Source organism: Mustela nivalis (genome assembly GCF_964662115.1).
Source record: "Mustela nivalis genome assembly, chromosome: 8".
In the NCBI taxonomy this organism is placed as follows: domain Eukaryota; kingdom Metazoa; phylum Chordata; class Mammalia; order Carnivora; family Mustelidae; genus Mustela; species Mustela nivalis.
In genome coordinates this window covers 21,037,877-21,059,500 of record NC_139027.1, presented here as the reverse complement: position 1 = coordinate 21,059,500, position 21,624 = coordinate 21,037,877, and the positions used below count along the sequence as shown (strand labels likewise).

Sequence of the window (21,624 nt, the reverse complement as noted above, 5' to 3'; positions counted from 1 at the left end):
AAAAAGATTTTATTTATTTATTTGAGAGAGAAAATGAGAGAGAGCATGAGAGGGAATAGACTCAGGGGGAGAAGCAGACTCCCCACTGAGCAAAGAGCCCAATGTGGGACTCGATCCTGGGACTCAATCCTGGGACTCAATCCTGGGACTCCAGGATCAAGTCCTGAGCTGAAGGCAGTCGCTTAACCAACTGAGCCACCCAGGCACCCCCCAACCTCCTCTCTTCCAAACTTTTCCTTGAATCTTGGCCTACCCCATAATCTCCCCCAAATAAGCCTACTTTTTAAATCCATTTCATCTCTCTCTGTCTTGTATTGGAATTGTCCTTTTGTGCTTGTGAATTCCTAGGCAGTGGGGATGAGACCTTAGCCATCTTTGTCTACTCCCAAGTTCATTATACCAGAACATCACACACAACTGAACCAGACTTGAGCTGACTTGATACTACTGCACCATCCAGGTACTTGGCAACAGAACACAACAAAACACGCTCTGGACTTCTAGAGTCCTCCTGCATCCAGCACTGGGGAAATCGGACCCTGAACCATATCCATCCCACATCTGGGAGCGAAACTACTGCAGGCCGCCATCAACAGCATCAACGGGGTACTCTGCCCTCTCCCTTGCTAGAGAGCTGGGTACCTCTTCTGACGACCCTGCTCACGATGCCTAGAAGAAAGAGGAACTGACCCAATGAAAACAAGCAGGAGAGTTCTAGGTAAAGAGAAGCAGAAATCTTTTGCAGGACCCTTTCCTCACTTTACCCATCTTGAGCTATGGAGTTAGGAAGATGCATTTGTGGAGGATGAAAACCAAAGGGATGAAACTAAAAAGTCAGGGGAGTGGTGGTTGAAGAAAGTGGCCCTGGTTAAGGATTTCAGGTCCAACGTCAGTGCTGATGTATGACAGGGAAAGAGCGCTCCGATCGAGGCTGGAGGCCCCCAGACATTTTAGGGGCGCTTACAGCTGCCTTTACAAGGCTGGTGACTCTATTCTCATAAAACCAAAATCTGTTTGGCTCCTTAGCGGTCACCCTACAGCCTCAAGGTTCCAGGGAGCTCCAGAGCTTTTCCCTGTGTACTTCTCGGGCACAAGGGGGAGCCAGCGCTCCTTTATCAGAGTCCTACGCCCTAGGCACTGGAGGTCTGGAATGGGTCTGCGATGGGCAAAGTTTGCCTTCCCCATGTCCAAACAGCCGAAGCTGAGGTCTAAAATGGACGGACCCGGGTTCTAGTGTTTGTCGCACCCCACTACCAGAGGCTGTTCAACACCCCCAGAGTTCTGGATGTCCCCCTTACAAACTAGGGCAGGGGAAGCAGCTCTCACTTCAGGGTCTACTCTGTGGATGCAGCTTTCAATTCTACGGATGAGGAGCCTGCTGTCCTGCCTAATTGGGATCCTTTCTCTGGGCGTCCTATGTTGGGGATACAACTTTTCCCCTTCCTCTGGAATTACCTAGGTTCCCGCTTCTCCCTGCGTGTGTGAGTCCGTGCAGGAGCCAAAGGTATGTGCAGGACGGACCCGGGTTCTAGTGTTCGTCGCACCCCACTACCAGAGGCTGTTCAACACCCCCAGAGTTCTGGATGTCCCCCTTACAAACTAGGGCAGGGGAAGCAGCTCTCACTTCAGGGTCTACTCTGTGGATGCAGCTTTCAATTCTAGGGATGAGGAGCCTGCTGTCCTGCCTAATTGGGATCCTTTCTCTGGGCGTCCTATGTTGGGGATACAACTTTTCCCCTTCCTCTGGAATTACCTAGGTTCCCGCTTCTCCCTGCGTGTGTGAGTCCGTGCAGGAGCCAAAGGTATGTGCAGGTGCGCGCACACACAAATCCACATGTTGGCGATGAGGGATACAGAGGTGCTGGGATTAGGTCTGGATCAGGGGACAACGAAATGGGTTTGAGGGGCAGGGCGGATGTAAAGAAATAAACCGGTTGTTGGGACCAACCCATGCCACCCGTCTTGTCCCACCTTTAATTTATTGACTCTGATCTACTGAGATAACAAGCTTAACTTTCCAAAACAAGGCATTTCGTTTTATTTCTGAAATCAGAATACGCCAGTGGGTCAAGGGCAAGAACCACCCCCTCACCAAAGTACAGAGCCTCTTTTCCCCCACCCTGGGCTGCGGGTGGCCCCGGGAACTGGGCCTCTCCTCCTACTCCCGTGCTGGCGAGCCCACCATGCCTCCAAGGGCTTCACGCGCCTAGAAATACCAGTTCACAGCGGGGTAGGCTCTGGGGCTTCCAGGGGGTCCGCGCTGCGCTTCGGACCTGGCCGGGAGAGGGCGCTCCGGACAGCCTGACAGACGCACGGAGCGGCAGCCAGCCGCGCCTGCGCCTCGGGGAGGGAGCACGGACATAGGAGGCTCAGCAGGGCTACCGGGATCACCTGTGGGGAAGAGGCAGGGAGAACTGAAGCCAGAGAGAGTGAGGCCATCTGCGAGGAGCCCCGGAAGAGCCAGAGCATTCGGTGTGGGAGTCAGAAGCCACTAGATTGGATCCAAGCACAGAAGGGAGTTATCAAGACCAGAAATTGTAGTCAGATAAGTTAAGCACAGAAAGACGCCTTCCCCCAGACCCAGAAAACTCTCATTCATCCTTTAAGACCCATTTCAAAGGCTCTTCCCTCTCTTTTCTGGCTCCCCTCCTCAACAGACCCCTTTTCTGCACCCCTGCAGCAGCCTTTCCGCACCTCTGTGCCTCCTTGTCACGATCGCAACGCCCCAAGGAACAGGGAGCTCACTAACTTTGTAAACCCAGTACTAAGCAAGATTCCTGATACACTGAGTCCTGAGGACTCAGTAAATGTTTGCTGATTGACTCGCTGCTGGCAGGATACCTGCTCCTTCTCGTGTGCGAGCTGAATGTGGAAGATGGGAGCAGCCCGAATGTCATCCGACAGGCTGGGGGAAGTGGATCACCTGCAGGAGGGTCTCGATGCATCGAGCCTTGGGGCATCGAGCCTTGAGCTGTCCAGAGAACAGCTGTGGAAGAAGCAGTAATGTCAGTGTCCGCTAGAAGGCAAAGGCAGGGGCGGGGGCGGGGGTGGAGGAGGAGAAAGAAGTGGGAGAGTTGCAGGCAGGCGCCTGAGATCCTGAAGGCTGGCCACAGAGGCTGCAGAGAAGTGGTCCCCATAGGTAGTCCCAAACTCACAATCCCCAGGTGTGAAGAAAAAGGGTTAGTGGTGGGCTTTGATTGGCTGGGTTAAACTGGAGGATGAATGGCAAACTGGTCACACTTTCAGCCGTGTGCCTCCAACCCCATAGGCTGGTATCTTAAACTCAACTCACTCTTCTGGTTTCCTCCTTAACTGTATCCTTCTTTTATACCCTGCCAAGATGGCTCATTGGCAAAGCTGTTCCTTTTTGTCACCCTCCCTTCCCCTCCGCTAGCTCAGCACTGCCCAAGAGTAATATAATGCGAGCCACAAATGTAAGTTAGGATTTCCTAGTACTCCATTAAAAGAGAAACTGAAAAATTAATGCAAAAATTAATGCAAAAGAAACAGAAAATTAATTTTAAACATGTTTTATCTCATCCAATATATCTAAAGTATTATTTCAACATGTAAATAATATTAAAAATTATCGGTAGGATATTCTACAATATTTTTGTATCATGTCTTTGAAATCCAGTGTCTAGTTTATAATCCCAGCTCATCTCAGTTCAGGTACTGAATTTCTATGTAAAATAAAATGTAGTTCTACCAAAACAATAAAGTTGCATTTAACCAAGAAAATTACCCTGCTTCAGTTTTTTTTTTTTTTTAAGATTTTATTTGTTTATTTAACAGAGAGAGAGAGAGAGATCACAAGTAGGCGGAGAGGCAGGCAGAGAGAGAGGGGGAAGCAGGCTTCCTGCTGAGCAGAGAGCCGATGCGGGGCTTGATCCCAGGACTCTGGGATCATGATCTGGGCCTAAGGCAGAGGCTTAACCCACTGAGCCACCCAGGCGCCCCTACTCTGCTTCAGTTTTTAAGCAAAACTTCAAGTTCAGCTCCTCGGACACACTAGCCACATTTCAAGGGCTCAGCAGCCACATATGGGTGGTTGCTGCCATTTTGGATGACTTGGGTCTAGCTAGATTTGGCAAGCTCAAATTCTGGTCTGGCTTTCAGTCTTCCACGTAATCCTCAGATGGGCCACTCTGCTATGGCGAGGCCTGGATCAGACAGATCTCTGATTCCCTCTACCCAGCCCAACCCCAGGATCTTAAAGAGCATAATGCACTTTTCTTTTTCTGGTTGGTTGATTCTATTGATTTGAGAAGGTTTTAGGGACCTGGTGGGTCCTCACTAAAGCTCTTTGATTGATTCCCTTTCCACAGGGTTGTCAAATTTAGCAAATAAAAATATAGGATACCCAGGAATAGGAATTTCAAGTGAATAATGAAAAGAATACTATAAGTACGCCTCAAATATTGTATGAAATACACTTATACCCCCCCAAAACCTTTATTTATCTGAAATTCAAATGTGTCCTATATTTCTATTTCCTAAACCTAGCACCCCTCCTTTCACGACCAGCGGTTGCGCTATGTGCTCAGCAGCAATTCCTCCTCCTCCTAGTACCAGCGCCTTGACCTTCCTCAGAAAACTATCGTCCCTCCGTTCTCAGGCCAGGCTGTTTGACTGACACTCACTTCCCACTCTTTGCTCCAGGGCCATCCCACAGGGAGAGCACATGAGCCAAGCCTGGGCAGAGGGCGGCTTTCCCCTGGAGAACGGTGACCAGCTCAGGGATGGCATGTGACCCAAGACAAGCCACCTTCCTCCCAGGCATGCATGGGAATCACGGGCACAGATAAACTCTCCGTCCATCCGGGTTGCTACATTGGTAGGATGCAGGGCCGGCACTGCTGGGGCCCCGTTTGCCACCTGTTGGAGAAAAGCTGCCTGAGAAGGAGAGCAACCTAGAAGAAAGTTCAAGGCTGACATTCTCTGGAGTACATTGTTTAGAGTACTGGGATCTGGCTATCCTGGGACCCCAGTTACGTGAACCAGTCATATGCCTTGTTTAGCTTAAACGAGAATGAATTGGGTGTCTCTGTCCCATACTTGTAACTGAAAGAATTGTCTGATAGTTATAATCTCACAGGCATGCCCCAAGCATGCACATGCGTTCCCTAGAGGAGAGGATGAGCCCAATAAGACAACAGCAGGAGGAAAGTCAGCCCTTAGCCCCACCCACGTCCATAGCTCTGCGGCAGCCCAGGCAGGAGGCCAGGCCCCAGCCAGTCATGTCCCATCACCGCCTACCTGCAGCATGGCCAGCGCCCTCCAGAAGAGCTTGGAGTTGCGAATGTGCAGGTCTAACATGTGGTTTTGGAGGATCTTCCCAAGAAGCACATGGGTCCCCGTACTCACGGTATTCAGCACCCACTTGGTGCTTAGCTCATGCTGGAACTTCTGAACAGGGCACACACACACGGGGGTCTGGGAAATGAGAGGATGGGAGAGCAGCAGGGTGCAGAGGGCCCTATTGTCAGACAAGAATCCAGGGATCAAAAACCAGGGACCTCAATACAGATGGAATTTGTTTGACCAGCCCCGAGTTTAGATGTTAGGACGGTAGTTGTAAACCAGGACTGTCCCCGGCAAAACTGCTGCTGTCACACATTTGTGGTTTTGACCCCCCAGGATACACATCTCATCTCTGAGTTCTTGCACAGAAGGGTTTTGCACTTATCAGAACGTTCCTTTTGCCCCCCAGGTGCCCGACAGGGGAGGAGTGAAGGTCCTGGGACTCATTCCACTCAACTAAAGGCTCCTGGAGCAGAGGTGGTGTCTTACTCTGCTCCAGAGCCCCAATCTTTTTGATAATGGCTGATACATGGTTATTGATCAATACATATTTGTTGAAAATTAGTTCAATTTAACCCCTGTAATAATGGAAACTAGAGGTCAAAAGTAAAGTAACTTGAGGGGCACCTGGGTGGCTCAGTCGGTTAAGCTGACTCTTGAGTTTGACTCAGGTCAGGATCTCAGGGTAAGGAGATGGAGCCCTGCGTTGGGATCCCACGGGACATTCTTTCTTTCCTCTCTCTGCCCGTCCCACTGTTTGTACTCTCTCTTTCTCTCTCAAATAAATAAATAAATCTTAAAAAAATAAAAAGAAGTAACTTGAGGGGTGCCTGGGTGGCTCATTTGTTAAGCGTCTGCCTTCATTTCAGCTCAGGTCATGATCCCAGGATCCTGGGATCAAGCCCTGCACCCTGTTCCCTGCTCGGTGGGGAGTCTGCTTCTCCCTCTCCCAATCCCCTGCTTGTGTTCCCTCTCTTGCTGTGTCTCTCTCTGTCAAACAAATAAATAAAATCTTAAAAAAGAAAAAGGAAGCCACTTGAATAAGTTTATATGATAGTGACATGTAGAATCGGGACCTAAATCCAGGTCTTCTGATCTGTGATGAAGGCATTCCCTACTTGGCCACAATCATCTCCTTGGGGGGGAGTAAGATAACGTATATGAAAGCACACTGAATACTAAAACACTGTGCAAACACACAGTACTGTGAGTGAAAGCCCACCTGTCCTTGGCCCTCATCCCTTGCCCTTATATAACTTTCTATTACTACACTTTGCATCTATTACTGTAACAAGAGTCCAGAAAACAAACTGAGGGGATTCATTACTGGGTCCTTGCTAGGCTAGGGAACAAGCTACCACTACTTCTGCCTCCTTATGCTGGCATTCTAGAAGGAGCAGGTCATACACATCCCTTGCAGAGAGTATATTGAAAATACTTAACAAGCGATTGACAAGGACATGAGTACTGAATAGGAACATTTGCAAGGATGTGGCTGGAGCTAGAGACTATGAGGATAAGTGAACTAAGTCAGTCTGAGGAAGATGCACACCGTAGGATTTCACTCGTGTGTGGAATTTAAGAAACAAAACAAAGGGGGAAATGAGAGAGAGAGAGAGAGGCAAACCAGGAAACAGACTGTTAGCTACAGAGCAATGGTTACCAGAGGGGAGGTAGGTGGGGGCGGGGGTGGGTGAAGCAGGCAATGGGGATTAAGGAGTGCGAGTGCGCTTGTGATGGGCACCGGGTGTTGTATGGAAGTGTTGAATCATGATACTATACACCTGAAACTAACATTACACTGTATGTTAACTAACAGGAATTTAGATTAAAACTGAAAAAAAAAAAAAAAAAAACACAAGAAAAAGATATTGTGGCTCATTTGGCAAAAAAAAAAAAAAAAGAGTGCACGCAGAAATCTGACCAATCGGAATGAAGCTAGCTAGTATGCAGTACACAGACTGCCCTGTGGGAAAGAGATCAGTCAAATCTGGGTTTTATCATTTATGTCACTGACCATCAAATAACCATTTGTACCATGAACTATCATTAACACAAAAATATTTTCAAGTGTACATAATCTGAATCCAGACACATTCATTTTAAAGTCCACATAGAAAAAAGGCAGCAACTGTACCTAGAAAAATCCTTAAAAAGAAGAGTGAGAGAAGCATTAACCTTTCAAATATTAAGCCCCCAACAAGCCTCTGTATTTAAACTGAATGGCATCATAACATCAATAGACAGACTGGTAAAACAGAACAGAACAGAAAGTCCAGAAATAAACCAGTGCACATGGGAACTAAGTATCTGATAGAGGCTGCACCTCAAATCACTCAGGAAAAGATGAATTTTAAAAATGTATTGAGAGGGGGCATTTGGGGGGCTCAGTTGGTTAACATCTGCCTTCAGCTCAGGTCGTGATCTCGGGGTCCAGGGATGGAGCTCCCCATGGGGCTCCCTGCTCAATGGGGAGCCCGCTTCTGCCCCTCCCCAAGCACCTTCTCTCTCACTCGCTCTCTCTCTCTCAAATAAATTATATATATGGAGAGAGACAATCAGATAGTCACATAGAAAAAAATTAAATTGGGTTCATACCTTAACCCATAGACAAGAATAAACGAATGAATTGCAGGTCTAAGTGTTTAAAAAAAAAAAAAGAAGGAAAGGAAAAAAGAAACCATTTTTACTAGAAGAAACATGTACTAGAAGAAAACACAGGTGGAATCCCTTTATAACCTGGGGATAGCAGAGAGCTTTTTGTGCCTCACGGTCCAGATTCAACAAAAAATGGATAATAAGTTCTACCCCAGTAGAATTAAAACAAAGACATTTGCATGGTTAAAACCCAAATGAAGTATTTATAATGCATATCAGAAAGAAAGAACTAATGCCCCTGATTTATAAAGTACTAAAATCAGGGGCTCAGTCAGTTAAGCCTCTGTCTTCAGCTCAGGTCATGATCAAGGCCAGCATCGAGGTCATTGCTTAGCGGGGAGCCTGCTTCTCTCTCTCTCCCTCTGCATGTTGCTCCCCCTGCTTGTGCTCTCTCACTCTCTCAAATAAATATATCTTTAAATAGAAATAAAGTACTAAAAATCAAGGGAGCATCCAGATCCCAATACCATTAGAAAATGAGTATATTTCATGTATTTACGTGAACACACAGTTCACAAAGAAAAAGATTTACTAAAGACCTTTAAGCATGTTCAACCAAACACATAATAAGTAAAGTAGAAATGAAAACCACACAGAAATAGAATTTCTCATCTACCAGATTGGCAAAAATTCAAAAGCTTTTGAATGCTTTTAAAGAGGCTATGGGGAAAGGGGTGCCTCAGTGGCTAAATCCAACTCTTGGTTTTGGCTCAGGTCCTGATCTCAGGGTCATGGGATTGAGCCCCATGCTGGGCTCCACACTCAGTGCAGAGTCCACATAAGACTCTCTCCCTCCACCCTCCCTGCCCTCCAATAAATAAATAAATAAATCTTTAAAAAAAAAAAAGGAACTATAGGAAACGGGCATTCTCCTGTGTTGCTGGTACAAGAAGCAAAATGGGACAATCCTTCTGAGGGGAAATGCTGCCGTATCTCATGGAATTACGTATGTATTTGTCCTTTCATCCAGCTCTCATCCTTCTAGGAATTTACCCAAAGATACACTTCTACATGACAGAAACACACGCATGTTCATTGCATCATTATTGGTAACAGCAAAACGCCGGAGACAACCAAATGCCCTACATCAGAGACTGCCCCAATCATTCTTGCACATGTACAATCTACACACAAATGTAAAAAGTAATGAGGAAGGGTTTTATAAACCCAAGTGGTTATTTTCAGGATATCTCATTGAAGCACAAAAGAATATACATGGCACAGTGCCTCTTGTAAAAGAAAAAATTGCAAAGTACAAACAAATGTGCTTTTTTTGCAAAAAGAAACATAGGAAGGCAAGTCAGTAACTAATGAAATTGTTTACCTGCTGGGATGAGTGGAAACAGGTGGAAGGAAGAGTGAAGGGGAGGGGACATCTCCTTATTATTCAGTTTGACTTTAAACCACGTTGTGTTTTACATATTGAAAAGATAAAGTGATATCGAAAACAAAAAACTCAGGGACCCCTGGGTGGCTCAGTTGGTTAAGTGTCTGCCTTTGACTCAGGTCATGATCCCAAAGTCTTGAGTCCTGCAGTTGGGCTCCCGCTCAGCAGGGAGCCTGCTTCTCCCTCTGCCTGCCGCTCGCCCTGTTGTGCTCTCCCTGTCTCTCTCTCTGACAAATAAATAAATAAAATCCTAAAAAAACCCAAACCCTCTAAAATGGAAAAAAAAAAAAAGGAAATGAAACTCTCTATATATCATATTGATAACATAACTACAGAGAGAGGAAAAAATTTAATCCTAGTGACTTTTTTAAAAAAGATTTTATTGGGTGCCTGGGTGGCTCAGTGGGTTAAGCTCCTGCCTTTGGCTCAGGTCATGATCTCAGGGTCCTAGGATTGAGTCCCGCATCCGGCTCTCTGCTCAGCAGGGAGCCTGCTTCCCTCTCTCTCTCTCTGCCTGCCTCTCGGACTACTTGTGATTTCTCTCTGGCAAATAAATAAATAAAATCTTAAAAAAAAATAAAAAATAAAAAAGATTTTATTTATTTGGATCATGACCCAAGCCAAAGGCAGAGGCTTTAACCCACTAAGCCACTCAGGCACTCTAATCCTAGCAACTTTTGGACACTTTATGTGTCTTTTGTAGAATATGGTCAGAAGACAAAAAGAACTGCAAAGAAATCTTTACTGTTTCTTGGTAAGTTTGTTGATGGTAGTGTTATCAGGGTAGCAATTTCAAAATGGTTATTTATTGTAGGACTAAGGAAATGGACAAATAAATTGACGATGTTGGGAATCAACGTTCTCATTAAGGGAAAACAGGTAGGAGAACATATATAAATTCATAAATATGTATGTATGTATATATACATATATATATATATATCTACTTATGTGAAAAAAACATATACAGTTGATCCTTGGACAACAAAGGTTTGAACTACACAGGTCCACTTATATGCAGATTTAAAAAAAAATACAGGGTGGTGTACTATAAATGAATTTTCTGTATGGTTTTCTTTTCTTTTTTTTAAGATTTTATTTATTTATTTGACAGACAGAGACACAGCAAGAGAGGGAACACAGGGGGAGTGGGAGAGGGAGAAGCAGGCTTCCCGCAGAGCAGGGAGCCAATGCGGGGCTTGATCCCAGGACCCCGGGATCATGACCTGAGCAGAAGACAGACATTTGACCAATGAACCACCCAGGCGCCCCTCTGTATTATTTTCTTAATGTTTTCTTTTCTCTAGCTTATTTTATTGTAAGGATACAGCATAAGATACATATAATTTTAAAAATATGTGTTAATTGAGTGTTTATGTTGCTGGGAAGGCTTCTGGTCTAGAGTACACTATTAGTTCAGTCTCGGGGAGTCAAACGTTATACAGGGATTTTCTTTTTTTTTTTTTTTTCAAAGATTTTATTTTTTTATTTGACAGAGAGAGATCACAGGTAGGTAGAGAGACTGGCAGAGAGAGAGAGAGAGTGGAAAGCAGGCTCCCTGCTGAGCAGAGAGCCCGATGCGGGACTCGATCCCAGGACCCTGAGAGCATGACCTGAGCCGAAGGCAGCGGTTTAACCCACTGAGCCACCCAGGCGCCCTTATACAGGGATTTTCAACCGTGTGGGTTGCCAGTGCTTCTAACCCCCATGTTGTTCAAGATCAACTGTATTTCCTTGTTCGTTCATTCTTTCTTTCTTTCTTCCTTTCTTTCTTTGTCTCCTTCTTTTTTGAGACAGAGGAGAAAGAGAGAGTGCACGTTTGCATATGCAAGTAGGGAGAGGGACAGAGGGAGAGAGAGGATCTCAAGCAGACTCCACGCTGAGCTTGGAATCAGATGTGGGGCTCAATCTCGTGACCCTGAGGTCATAACCTGAACCAACATCAAGAGTCCAACATTTAACCGACTGTGCCACCCAGGTGTCCCTGTATTTCCTTGTTTTTTCTACCAAAGACTTTTGCTTAGAGGCAAAGTCAGCAGTAGCAGTGAGCGTACCTAGCACCTAGGTTTCTAAATACGGCAGCCCCCACTTACCCCACAGATAAGTTCCAGACCCCTGTAGATGTCTGCTACTGCGAACAGTACAGAGCCACACACATACCATTTTCTCCTATCGTATATTCCAACGATAAAGATTAGTTCATGCATTAGACACAGTAAGAGATGAACACCACCAATAATAAAATAGAACAATTATAATAGCAGACTATGATAAAAGTTATGTGACTGGGGTCTCTCTCACAAGATATCTTACTGTACTGTATTCATCCTTCGCCTTCTGGTGACGATATGAGATGACAAAATGGCTGCTCCATGACATGGAGGGACGGGAATGACGTAGGCATCGTGACGTAGGGTTAGACTACTACCGACCCTTTGGCAACCGGTAAGGGGGTCATCTGCTTCCGGACTACCAGTAGATTAGGGTAAATGAAGCTATGGAAGCACAACCGTGAGAAGGCAGGACTGCTGTACTGATCCCCAGGGACAGCCACCAGCGCTCCTTGAAAATTACGGATTCCAGCCAGGACTGGAACTAGGAAAGTACAAGGTGAACCTGGGACAACATTTTTGTTCTCCTACATAGATGGCTGGGGACACTACTGTACAGACCCATATCTACATACACACACACACACACAGGTAAGTAATAATTAACAGAGTTAGAAACTGAAGTGGAGTGGTTTCTAAGAGATCTTGTTAAGAAAAAATGCAAGGCACAAAAGACTATCATACACTACTCTTCTGCATTAGAGAAAAGGTGCTTTTTTTCTTTTTCCAAAAAGAAACACAGTAAGAGTGTTCCAACACTAATGTGACTATGTCACAACGACAAAGGGGCCAGCTTGAATAAGCTCTCATTTGGAGTATTAAAATCAGTAATGACAGGAATGGGTTAAAACACATTTAACAACCAAAACTTCATGACTCCACACTGAGTCTAAGTAAATGTAGATGGTGTGGGGAGAGAAGGGAGAGATTTTCTTTACAGAAGAATCCCAACTAGTAAATGTAGAAAGATAGAAAAATCACCATTTAGGGGCGCCTGGGTGGCTCAGTGGGTTAAGCCACTGCCTTCGGCTCGGGTCATGATCTCAGAGTCCTGGGATCGAGTCCTGCATCCGGCTCTCTGCTCAGCGGAGAGCCTGCTTCCCTCTCTCTCTCTGCCTGCCTCTCCATCTACTTGTGATTTCTCTCTGTCAAATAAATAAATAAAATCTTTAAAAAAAAAAAAAAAAGAAAAGAAAAATCACCATTTAAAAACCACCATAGTTGTAAATTGATTCGACCAAGAATGATCTGTGGATGCTAAAACCATTGGGTGAAAGATCACTAAAGAAATCTGACACACCCAGGGCGCCTGGGTGGCTCAGTTGGTTAATCTTCTGCCTTCAGCTCGGGTCATGATCTTGGGCTCCTGCGATGGACTCCCTGCTCAGTGGGTGTGAGCTTGTCCCTCTCCCGCTGCCCCTCCCCTGCCACTCGTATTCTCTCTCTGCCTCTCTCAAATAAATAAAAGCTTAAAAAAGAAAAAGAAAATAAATCTGACACTACTTTGAGTAAGTGATAAAACATAACATCACCAGTAAAGGAAGGAACTGACATCAGGCATCTCCCGATGTGATACCCTCATCTGTGAGCCTCATCTCTGCGGCACTCCTGCCAAAACGCTTCACCTGAATATAATGAAGAAACAATCGGGCAAATCCAAGGTGAAGCACATTCAGGAAAATAATTGGTCAGACTCCTGTACTATCAATGTCATAAAAGACACAAAAAAACACTTAAAGAATTCATCTAAATTTTAAAAAACTAAGGAGGCTTAATAACTAAGTGCTACACATTATCTCTGATTGGATCCTGGACCTGGAAATAAAAATAATGCAGAGATAATTGGGGAAATTTGAACACAGTCTGCATATTCAATAATCGTACTCACGGTCCTTTTTCCTGAGTGTGAAAATATTATTGTGGTTATGTAGACAAATGTCCTTGTTCTTAGGGGACACAGTAATTTGTGTCAAATGTCATCTTATGTCCAAGTATCTTTCAAATAATTCAGAGGAAAAGACAGATGAAGCAGATGTGGCAAAATGTTAAAGATTGGTGAATTTAGGGGCACCTGGGTGGCTCAGTCGGTTGGGCATCTGCCTTCAGCCCAGGTCTCAATCCCCAGATCCTGCGAGCAAGCCCCATATCAGGTACACTGCTCAGTGGGAAGCCTGCTTCTCCTTCCTCCTCTCCCTCTGCCTGCCACTACCCCTGCTTATGTGCTGTTTTTCTCTGTAAAATACATAAATAAAATCTTAAAAAAAAAATTTGGTGAATCTCGGGAGAATTGTATGGGTGTTCACTGTTCTGGCAATTTTTCTGTAGGGTGGAAAATTTTTCAAAATAAAAGTGTGGGAAAAAAAAAGTGTGGGAGGAGTTTACGTCAACGATATTTCTGCAACTAAAGATTTACTAATGGAAGCCTTTTTATTTCAAAGAATCACAATATATTTGGAAAGATACAAACCAGAATCAAGCAAAAGACAGAAGCTATACACACCAAAAAAAGACTGATTGATGTGACTATGTAAAAATGTAAAGAAAATATCTCTCCATCAAAAATGGAAAAATAAAAAATAGTCATGAACTAGAGGAAAACATAGAACAGGAATAAAAAAAAAAAGGTGACTGTCCTTGCTATATACACTCCCTCTTATAAATTAGTAAGAAAAAATTAAATATGCCCAAAAGAATGGGTGAATATGCGCAGAAGGCATGAAGAAGTAACACAATAAAGAAAAAAAAATAATAGCCAATATATATCTTTAAGCGGCCAATCTCCATAGTCATCAAAGGAATTTGAATTAGGGGCACCCGGGTGGCTCAGTTACCTTAGTGTCTGACTTCAGCTCAGGTCATGACGCCAGGTCCTGGGATCCAGCCCCTACTTGGGCTCTGCCCTCAGCAGGGAGTCTGCTTCTCCCTCTGCCCCTCTGCCCCTCCCCCCATTCATTCTCTCTCTCAAATACATAAATAAAAATCTTTTTAAAAATGGTGATATGGATATATTTGTACAGAAAGGTGTTCATAATTTTCAGTGAAGAGAAGCAAGTTAAAAACAGCATGGCAAAGATGGTCCTATTTTTGTATAAATGTATTTACATACTTACATACGCATAAAAAAGCCTAGCAGGACATTCTCCAAAATTTGTGTAAGTGGTTTTTTGGAAGAAGGTTGGGTTTTTTTGTGTTTTTTTTTTTTTTAAACAGATTTTATTTATTTACTTGACAGAGAGATCACAAGTAGGCAGAGAGGCAGGCAGAGAGAAAGAGAGAGAGAGGAGGAAGCAGGCTCCCTGTGGAGCAGAGAGCCAGATGGGGGACTCTATCCCAGGACCCTGAGATCATGACCCGAGCCAAAGGCAGAGGCTTTAACCCACTGAGCCAGCCAGGCAGCCCATTCTAAGGATATGTTTTAAAAATTGGAAACTGGTGTTTTGTTTTCATAACATTAAAAAAAAGCATTTGTATCTGAGATTTGTTCTTTTCCTTGGCACAGTCAAGGTCGAATTTAAGGAGTATAAAGGAATCCTTAGATCCTCTAGTCTCCTGAGAACACTGGGGCTCAGTGAGCCCACTGAGCCACCCAGACACCCCTGGAAGAAGGTTATTATGGATGCTTTTCTCCTTTTGATTTCTGTATTTTCTAAGGTGTTTATAATAAAAATATTGCTACTATAACTATAATTTTCTTTAAAAACACAGATATTTTTCAAAAGATCACAGGTTAACATTCCCTACTATATCCCCTATCCCTGGAATAGGACTTGGCACGTGATAGGTGCATAATGAATGAATGAGTAAAAGAATCTGGCTCAATTCATGGATATGGTGGAAATTTGTACTGTAAAGTGAAATAAACCACAGACTTAGAGTCACAAGGCCAGGGTTCCAGTCCTATCTCCTGCTTTAGCCATGTAGCTGTGATTACAATGCCTTAATCTCTTAGTTTCAGCTTCCTTATTTGAGATGGGGAGGACCTATATCCCTTAGGAACCCATTATGAGAAATGATATTATAAATGAAATAGTTTGTAAAGTACAGAGTCCTACGTGTGTATTAGGTATGATGACGGCACAGTGGAAGCTGGAAGAGGTATTTCACATCAAAGAGGGTTCTAGACAATGTGGGTTTCATCGGAGAGGACTTCTTAGAAAATGTGAGATGTTGAAGGAGACAATGAATGTGGAAAGTATGCCAGAAAAGTAGAGCTGTGACCAATGAACACCATTTGGAAGGGAAGACAAAGGTATGCACTGGAAGGAGCATGGACCCCCTGGCTCAGGGGGAAGGGCTTCCTTTGAATTCTGAGTGCAGGTAAGAAAACATGGCAGCTGTGTGGCCAGGTCAGGAAGCTTCCTGGAAGAGATGATCTGAATAATGGATGAAACCACATCTCTCCAGCGCAACCCTTCGGGGCCCTGTTTGTGCCCGGTGGATGGTGGACAGGAGTCAGGTGAGAAAACCGAGGAACCACAGATGCAAAACTGCCTTCTTTCTTGGGCCACAAAGCACAGCCAAACTAACACTCAGATGTCCCAATGCCCTCTCCAGACCAAAATGCAAAGTATATCCAAATCGATAATTACTTCTATGATTATTTTCAGTGCTTATACTGATAATGTCTTGCTAAAGCATTATCAGTGCTTCAGTAGTGAAATTATAATTAGTAAAATTATAATTACAAATATTATAATAAATTATAATTAGTGAAAACTAGTGAAATTATCATTTCATTATATTACATACAATATCAGTAATTTTGTCTGCAGTGAATTCAGCATAGTGAACTTGCAAGGATATACCTTAAAGACTTTTGTATAGTGAGGATGACTATAACATCAACAATGAACCTGAAACAAGGGACAAATGAGTATCTGTCAGGTGACTGGTGGCCTGGCCTGTCTTTTTCACATATTCCTGGAGAGTACTGAGCCATTACCTTGGAAACACTGACCAGTGACCCAGTAACACAAGAACTTGCCCAGCTGGCTTTCTGGGAGTCCAGCAAAGCTTTCCACCCTCCAGCCTTGAGCCGCTTTTTTGTTTTGTTTTGTTTTGTTTTGTTTTAAGATTTTATTTATTTGGGGCACCTGGGTGGCTCAGTTGGTTAAGCAACTGCCTTCAGCTCAGGTCATGATCCTGGAGTCCCTGGACTCCAGGATCGGGCTCCCTGCTCGGCAGGAAGTCTGCTTCTCCCTCTGATCTCTCCCTTCTCATGCTCTCATTCTCTCTCTCTCAAATAAATAAATAAAATATTTTTAAAAAAGATTTTATTTATTTGGCAAAGATTACAAGTAAGTGGAGAGAAAGAGGGGGAAGCAGACTCCCTGCTGAGCAGAGAGCCCAATGCAGGATTCGATCCCAGGACCCTGAGATCATGACCTGAGCCAAAGGCAGAAGCTTAACCCACCGAGCCACCCAGGCATCCCAGCCTTGAGTTTTCTAATTTCTGGAACCCTTCCCCCTCTGAGTCCCTCAGCACAGAGAACACCCTCTCATTCCCCATACCTGGATGAAGTTCCCTTCGTATTCAAAGAAAAGCAGTGGCCACGTGATGCTGATGATGGAGGGAAGAGCTTCCTCAGAGGGGTCTGGAGAAACAGAGAGAATGAGCCAGAGCAGCATCCCCAGGAAGGCCTTGCTGTAACTGCCACCCCAGGTTCCGTCCCCAAGGCTGGACCCTCACCGGCAGGGTCTGCCCCACGGTGCTATGCGCCAGGGCCTGGATGTGGGCCTGTCTTCTCCTTCACCTGCTCCACCAGCGCCTGCACCTCCGTGAGGTTGTCTAGGAGAGGGGAGGGCGCCAGAGATGAAAGCTGTTCTTCCTGTTCCCTGTGGTCCTGTCAGGACACACGCCCCTCTCCCTCCCTCGGAGCAGGTGCTTTAAGACCCAGAAAAATGGCAGCTCCCCTGAGTCACTCCCCTGCCTCCCTCTGCTCACCCCACCGCTCCTGCCTTCCCTCTCACCATCCAGGGTGAAAATGAAGACCACGGTGCCGATTTCTGTGAGGGATGGCAAGATGCACGTCAGGAGGTCCTCTTGGGAGAAGGAGAACTGGGGACCCTGGGCACGAGAAGATGGGGGGCACCTCCCATGAAAAACTCCCGCACACAGACCTGCGGACCACAGAGAGCCTCACAGGACCTCTCACACAGCGTGTTTGTACACAGATGGAAGAACCGAGGTTCAACGAGGTCAATCAAGTGTTTTGCCCAAGATGATGCAGCAAGTTGAGGGAAGAGCCCTGGACTAGAGCCAGCTTTAGAGGGAGAATCCAGAGCCTTCCGCCCTCCCTGTGCTTCCCCAAAGCCTCCTGACCTCTAACCCATATTCCCTTCCCTGGACTGTCTGCCTGCTCTCCTCCCCCACCTGTCCCCAGCGCCCCTCACCTCCCACTCCCTGCACACCTGTCACCTTCACAACCTGCTCCATGTCCCGTCATCCCCCCACCTGGTGGAGGAACTCAGTCCTCTGGTTAAACATGTCACTGTGATCACCAGTGAGAAAGTCGCGGACATCTCGGTAGTCTGGAACGTTTAAGGACAGGGAGAAAGGAGTGATGGGCTTTATAGGAAAGATTGATTCTAGGCTTGGGGGAAGATTCATGGGTCTTAGAGGAAAGTGGCAAGGGGGATGTAGGGTGAGGTGTCACACACATGGGAGGCCACAGCTAAGCGGGGATGGGAGTGGAGGGATCCAAGCCTGAGTAGGGGTTCATAGCAAGGAGCATTTGACTGAAATGCCTATTCAAACAGGACAGTCTGGACATCGAATGAGGAACCCCCATGGGCTGGGGATGGGGGTAGGAAATCGGTTTGCATTCAGGAGGAACCAGGAAGAAAGTCTAAAACTGGGGTCCCACCGGCACCAAAGCTGTGGATACACTCCACTCCATCCATGATGGCCATGATGCCCAGGGTCTGCCAGCCAACCAGGTACACACGGCCTTTTTTCTCCAGGCTGAGCACGGGCCAGAGGTCAGGACACGAGAGGAGATACGGCAGTGAGAAAAGATCAGGGATCAGAGAAAGATGCACATGGCCAAGCACAGGTGCAAACCAACAGAAAGGTTACCGCGCCCTCCACCAAGCAGACCTGCTCCCCTCACCGCATTAAGGAGTCCTCAGGGTCTCCGCTGTTCTCAGGACAGTCCCCTATCCACGCGACCTCCCCACTCCTAACACGTTTCCACCACCTGGTGCTGGCTTGCATCGTCAGGGCAGCGATCTTCGGGCTTTGACTCTAGGTCACCTGATGAGCCCGCTCTAATGTCCGCAGGATTTCCAGAAGGCACCTGGGAGAAAGGCCACCAGCTCCCGGGGCGGGCCCAGGGCCCCCTCTAGACAGCATGGGTACCCAGCCCTGCCCAGGGGAAGGCACAATTCCCTGACAACTAAGTTCTGCTGGTCCCTAGCGGAGGTGCGGGGAGTCCTGTCAGAACGCAGGGCAGAGGACAGAAAGGACTTCCGGGAGCAGAACACAAGACCCAACCGAGGCCGAAGGACATGAAGAGAGCGGGGCGAGGAGGACGGGCTCGGAGCGGACGCGGAGGTCAGCAGGGATTCTGGGAGCCAGGCCAGAGACACAGGCCCTCGCAGAAGAAGTTCTTCCTGCATGACCTGGGCCCTCCCCAAGCCAACGACTCTGAAACGAGGTGAGCTTTCGTGTCCCAGGTGGGCTCAGGGATTAGGTGTCCCAGGTGGGCACAGAGATCAGTGGGACCTGAGGAGCCCAGGGTCCCCAGGAAACAAGTGAGACTTCGTGTGCTAAGAAACCCAGGCCAGCTCTTTTCCCACAGCCCAGGGTGCGGTGGGGGTGGTGGTACTGGGCCTCCGTCTTGCTGCCATTAACCCATCTGTCTCTGCGTCCGCACTTGCCATTCCCCAGCCCGTACCCACCCTCTCCCTGCCTGACTCTGACTGTGCTCTCCTGCCTCTGAGAGGCTGCGATGCCTCGGTCCACAGTCTTATGGGCGGCCAGTAGCAAGGTTTCCAGCAGGATCTTGGTAGCGCTTCCCCCTTTCATCCGGGAGGAGCCACTGAGGCCCTCAGGCTAAGGAGGTGATAACACCCGGGGAGAGGTTGGGAGAGAAAGGAGGATCCTGTCTTTCACGAATTAGTGGCTGCTGGGCATGCGCTCTGGCTAGAGGCTCCTGGCAGAGTTGGTTTAGTGATTCCTCTGCATGCGCTCTGGTTAGAGGCCACTGGGCCTGCATTCAGCAGGTCTGGGGGTGTCCAGTGCGCTATGAGGAGGGCTGGGTTGTGGGCTTCACTGAGACAAGCAGAAAGAGGGTAAGGGCCACCTCTGGTCACTGCCATGGCAAATTCAGGACTCTAAGGAGGAGGCCACAGTGACTGAGTGTCCCGTTAGCAGGAAATGAGTGTTTTTTGGAGAGGATTTTGTTTTGTTTTGTTTTCTTCAAGAAGTTTCTTCCAACCCAACCCTCCACTTTTTTAATAGTTCGTCAATGCAAACATCACATTTCAGGTCCTTTGGACAAACCAATGAAGCAGCCATTGTAATGGACAGGGATGTAACATGACACACCAAGCATAAAGAGACTATTGCAAAGAGAATGATCAAATTGGTGACTGAGAAAGGAGATTAAAAGTAAACAACTGCAGATGGGAGGAAAGATGAGCGCCTGAGAGCTGAAAGATATGGACCTCACACGGGGAGGCTGCCTTCCGCTCTCACGAAGGAAGAGCAAGGAAAATGTCACACATGGGTCCATCCCTGGCAGAGAGGCCAGGGGCAGGCACTCAGCTCAGGGCCTTGTCCAGTCAAAGTGAGGGTAGACCACACTCGAGAGAAAGAGGAGCACAGAGGCTTGGAAGGTCCACCCAGTTTTTGGAGAGGATTAGGAAGGCAGAAGAATGAAACTGCATCCCATTGTTTTAAAGCCCACCTTTGAAACAAAATGTAAGAGAAACAGAAAGCAATTCATCCTTCCATTCAATCCTCTCTACTCACAGATGCAAAAGAGGTTCTTCAAAGGGGAAACCTGCCCTAGATGGGTTAGCTGTTTAATGGTGATGGATTCAGCAGACAGGGTCAGGACAGAAATACAACATCTTAAGGTGAAGGAGGAAATGGGAAAATAGGATTTGCTTTACGACATTTTAGTTGACACACTACGCCAGGAATTCAGACAAGACATAACAAGATCGGAGGCATCCAGGAGGCGGCAAGCATTCCCTAGGTGAGGGTGGGGAGGATCCTACCTCAACAGCAGGACTGAGCCCGAAAGCTTCCTGTTTCCCGGCAGCTTCTGCATGCGCTCCGCTATTTGTCGAATGCGGAACTCCAGTCTTCTATGGGATATTTCTGGGGCCCACAGAGAGAAAGACGTGGGGAGATGGTGAGAATCTAAAGGAAGGGCCTCAGATGAGAGTCGGGATCAAAGACCACATTGGGATTGGGATCTAACATCCACATTCTCCTAGTCATGTGCTTTGGAGCTCATAGAGGCACCGTGTCTCTGAACCACAAGGAAAAGGGTTAGTAAAATATTCAGCAATTTAATCCCAGAGCAAAGCCAACACTCAAGTTTAAAGCTCCAGCCTGATACCAGAACTTTCTCATGTCCTGGTCCTTGCCCATGTCCTGTGGCCATGGCCACAATACCCACAGCTCTCTGTAGGCCCCTGGAGGAGTGCCTATCATCAGAATGTCAAAACTGCCACTTTATTTTCAGTCTTAAGGTCCATCAGAAGCCCTTCCCATTCCTGGAAATATATTCTGGCCATCTCCCCAAAGAGTGAACCCCTCACTACCTGAGGGAGGGACAACCGCTCCTGCCAAAGGAGCACAGCTACAAGGCATGACGCGTAGCATCCAACAGTTGGCAAACATTTCTCGAATAAATTAACCACGAACAAAACAATGTGTTAAGGGGACGAGAGAACATCAGGCTTGTTACCTGCTTAGGTGCAACCATGGACTCTCAAAGAATGGGGATCTTCTGTAGTTGACCTCTACTGGTCAACCCTGCTAGGGGATATCCGGCCAATGACCCACTGTGGCAGGAGCTCAGACAGTTACCTCTGTATAAGGCCTCCCTAACCTCCCCTCATCATCCCATCCCTGCAAAATATCTACCCCTACTTTAACTACTTTTGTATTTTTTCATTTGTATTTCCTCGAGGGCAAGCAAATTT

At 46.5% G+C, this 21,624-nt stretch overlaps 1 pseudogene across 1 annotated transcript in view; it reads right to left on the bottom strand.

Annotated features, from left to right (window-relative positions):
* Positions 1 to 2,220: 2,220 nt before the first annotated feature.
* Positions 2,221 to 21,624, bottom strand: part of LOC309870608 (glucokinase regulatory protein-like) — an 878,156-nt pseudogene continuing 858,752 nt past the window's right edge. Inside the window, exons 17-19 of the transcript in view lie at positions 5,260 to 5,409; positions 2,842 to 2,986; positions 2,221 to 2,391 (exon numbers count right to left, since the gene is read on the bottom strand). The product of the transcript in view is annotated as a glucokinase regulatory protein-like (transcript). The remainder of the gene's footprint in view (positions 2,392 to 2,841; positions 2,987 to 5,259; positions 5,410 to 21,624) is intronic.